The sequence below is a fragment of the Aricia agestis genome, chromosome 18, assembly GCF_905147365.1.
Source record: "Aricia agestis chromosome 18, ilAriAges1.1, whole genome shotgun sequence".
In the NCBI taxonomy this organism is placed as follows: Eukaryota; Metazoa; Arthropoda; class Insecta; order Lepidoptera; family Lycaenidae; genus Aricia; species Aricia agestis.
In genome coordinates, this window is record NC_056423.1 from 10,241,036 (window position 1) to 10,245,019 (window position 3,984).

Sequence of the window (3,984 nt, forward strand, 5' to 3'; positions counted from 1 at the left end):
GACTCTCTAAAGGAGTAAAACTTTTAATAAATTTTTCCACAGCTTCTTTTCTAGAGGAGAAACTGAAGTGTTTTCTGTCTCCTCTATTTTCTTTGGCCATACTTCCAGTTTCGAAATGTCTTTTTGCTACTCCATCAATCCTAGAAGACTTCAAACGTGACGCCAACAGAAAAGTTTTTTTGCAAACAGGAATAAGTTCGTTAGTTTTGTATTTTGGTATGTAAAGTTTTACATTAAATGCCCTGGGATTTTTACTCCCCTTTCTAGGCCGAAAACGTTTGACTTTTGAGACGACAATGTGCTTAAGTATGTAATTATCTTGTTCAGTCTTAGAGTAAGTGCCATACAGTCTTTTATGGAAATAAAAAAGGTCCAGATTAACTAGCGAAAGACATTTAAGAGATTTGGAGTTATGTTTGCATGTTGGCTTTTTAGGTAGACCAACGGCCGAATATCTGAAAAAGAAAAATAATACTATTGGCATTTCATTTTACTATTGGCATTTTATTTTACACCTCACCTCATTAATAATAACATTTGTATGATGTCATTTAAAAGACCAAAACTTTTTCCTAAGTGTAACTGATACGTTTCTGAAAACCGCATCGAAATCGGTTCAGCCAAACGCGAGTTAATCGCGGACAAATGTACAATGTACACACAGGTCAAACTGAGACCCTCCTTTGATTTTTAATCAAGTTAAAACGTCAATATTATGTTATACCTAACTCAGCGCTGGCTTAGATAAATAATAATAATAAAAAAAACATTTGTAGCCTACGAATATTTCTTTTAGTTTAGTTTTAACAACATACTTGAAATATTATTATCATAGAAAACAAACTACGTCAATATTTTAATAACTAGTGTTAATGGCAGCCCTGCAATAATTCAAGAAATGGCTGTTTACATTAACGTAATAATTAAGTTTGACTCACAATTTTTGCTTCTTCTCTATCTTTTTTCTCTGCGTCTTTATGTTATTTCGTTTCCTGGCTTTATCAAGCTCCACATTATTTATGTTTGTATCCATTTTCACCGTTTTAATCTAATTTAAATTAATTTAAATCGCAGAGCGTGCACTGTGTCGGTAATGATACAAACACTACTGAGCGCCATTTTGACCGAAAGGAGTCATTTGATTGGTTGTTTTGGACATATTCGTTTTTGTTGTGAATGCTTCTATGGACATATTACATTTTGAAAAATAATGAAGATCTTACAGGCGAATTTCTTAGAAACTACAAGGACATATTGGAAATTGAAACATTTCAGAATGTTTAGATTTTAGTTTACTTTAAGTAGACATAAAAAAAAATTTTTTGTCTATGATGGACTTATTTGTGTTTGATATTTATCAACTCAAATAGTTTCAGTACCATTGATGGCCGACTCAGCTGCAGCAGGCGACCGCGGGAAACGTCTGTTATCATAAATACTTCTTTGATGGATCATTTCTTTAACTTTCATATTCGCATTGATCCCAATCATCTTCCTGATCAATTCATCTCGGTAGTTTACATAATGATATGTATTGGCGTTGTTTTTCTTATATTTTTTGAAAAGGAAGTAGGCATTCCATACCGCTATATCCAGCAAGTGAAACAATACCTTTTTATACCATCTAATAGTTTTACGAGGGCACAAGTAATAAGATATCATTTGATCAGCCCTATCAATGCCGGACATGTACGTGTTATACAGATCTACTTCTGTGGGTTTCAGTCTTGTCTTACCAAATCTATTCCTCACTTCCACAATCGATGGATGTTGGCTTGTATAGGCAAACCGTTTAACTCAGTCTTCGCCCGCGCGGTACAGGAGTGCGGGGGTATGGCGACTACGGGGACTGCGAGGGGTGCGGGCGGCAGGCGCTCGTAGTGTGATACACAAGAGGTGAAATTACGCTCTAGACCGCTTCGAAGATATGTTTTCAAATTTTTATTTGCAACCAATACCAAATTATGTGACGAATCCAATTTATGTGACGACATAGTGTTTAATGGCGAAAATTTTTATTTCAAAATTAATTGATGACGATACAAATACAATATTTTAATGAAAGCTATGTAGATAGTTAAATAAAAACTTTAATTTTATACTTTTTATTATAAACAATAATTTCTCAAAATTATAAATCAATCACTTGTATTCATATCAGTATCAGAAGAACTGGATTGTTCACTTTCGAAGCATCCATCATCGGAATCATCAGAGTCGTCCTGGGTGTTAATAATAAAATCAACAGCATCATCTAGAACTCCGTCATGTTTGCAGTATTCGTCCTCGATTTTAATTACGTGGTTAACACAATGCTCCCACTTCTCCACGGAATATTCAGCAAATAATTCCTCTAAAATTTGTTTTTTTTGGTCCAAAGTTGAGTCGATATTTTTTTCTGCTAATCGTCCTTTAATATCACCCCAGACTAACTCGATGGGGTTCAGGTCTGGGTGGTATGGAGGCAAGCGTAACACTTCATGTCCGTTCTTTTCAATAACTGGTCAATTTTGTAAATATCTTCAGTTTCTTTCTTTTTAATTAATTTTAATAAGTCATCTTTTCTAAGATTTTCATCGAAAGCCACGTCATGTCGTCGTAACCATGTTTGCATAACTGCCTTGGTAGAAGCCATAGTCGGCTTTTTCTCTTCTCGAACAGAATGATAAGCTGCGTTATCCATTACGATGACAGAATTTGGAGATATATTAGGCATTAGCTTTTCATTTATCCATTTACTGAAATTGATGAAATTCATCGAATCGTGATAATCACCTGTTTTACATTTGGATTTAAATATCACAAGTGCTCCGTCTACAAATCCAGTTTGACCACCACAATGTACGATTATCAAACGGTTCCCTTTACCAATATGAGATAGCACGCCATGTACATCCTTTGATTGCCAGCATTTCGAAACGTTATGAGACGCATTTACATAAGTCTCGTCAAGATCTAATATATGTCTTCCTTCTCTACGATATTTTTTAATCGTCTTTAGGTATTTCCACCTCCACGATGTTATATTTGGCTGTTCGATAAGGAGTTTCCTTTTAGAACCGCATTTCTTAAATTTAAAACCTAGATCATGTAATAACAGCCTTAAATATTCCCTGCCGCAGTGTAATATATTCTCTGCTCTTAGTACAGTATTTAAAGTTTTCAGAGTTGGAATTTTTTTATCGATTGTATAAAACTGAGTGACTTTTCTTCTTACCACTCCTTTTGTAAATTCGTCTATTTCCACTCTTTTTCTGCGAACATGTTTTGATTTTCTCGGTGATTTAAATCTTTCGTCGTTATTAAATGGTTTCCCTTGTTGTACAATTCTAGATATAGACTTTTCCGATAGTCCAGTAACTTCAGCTACGGTTTTATTTAAAGGTATGTCTTGTTGATATTCAACAGAAGATAGGTCCAGTTTTCTTTTTCTAAAATATTCGTATACGTTAAAAGCCATTTGCTTGCACTGACTATTAATTTTATGTGCGAATATCTTTCGACTCATCTTGACAATGTAATCTCATGTATAACTCTCACAAAGCGTCCGTGACAATTAGCACATGCGATCGCTAACCGCGTAGCGAGCGAACTGAGTTGAAACAAAAATGCGCCTGCCGCCCGCACCCCTCGCAGTCCCCGTAGTCGCCATACCCCCGCACTCCTGTACCGCGCGGGCGAAGACTGAGTTAAACGGTTTGCCTATAGTAATCATCATTACTGGACGTTTGTCCTTCCACTTCGATACGTAAACCTTACCCTTGCGTACCCATATATGGTCACCTCTCTTCAGACTTTTCTTAACAATGTATACGGGATTTTCTTTACGATTTGAACGCAATGTTCCCGTGCAGTGGGTTTTTAAATCGATCAATTTATGTGCTAACGTCACAGAATTATAGTAATTATCCATAAAAAGATGATGTCCACGTAGCAGATACGGACGCATTAATCGCATTACTAATTTCTCGGTCTTAGACCCAT

The 3,984-nt window shown here is 35.6% G+C and overlaps 1 pseudogene; it reads right to left on the reverse strand.

Moving 5' to 3' along the window:
- Nucleotides 1-2,078: 2,078 nt before the first annotated feature.
- On the reverse strand, nucleotides 2,079-3,589 carry LOC121735879 (annotated as a pseudogene).
- Nucleotides 3,590-3,984: the final 395 nt, after the last annotated feature.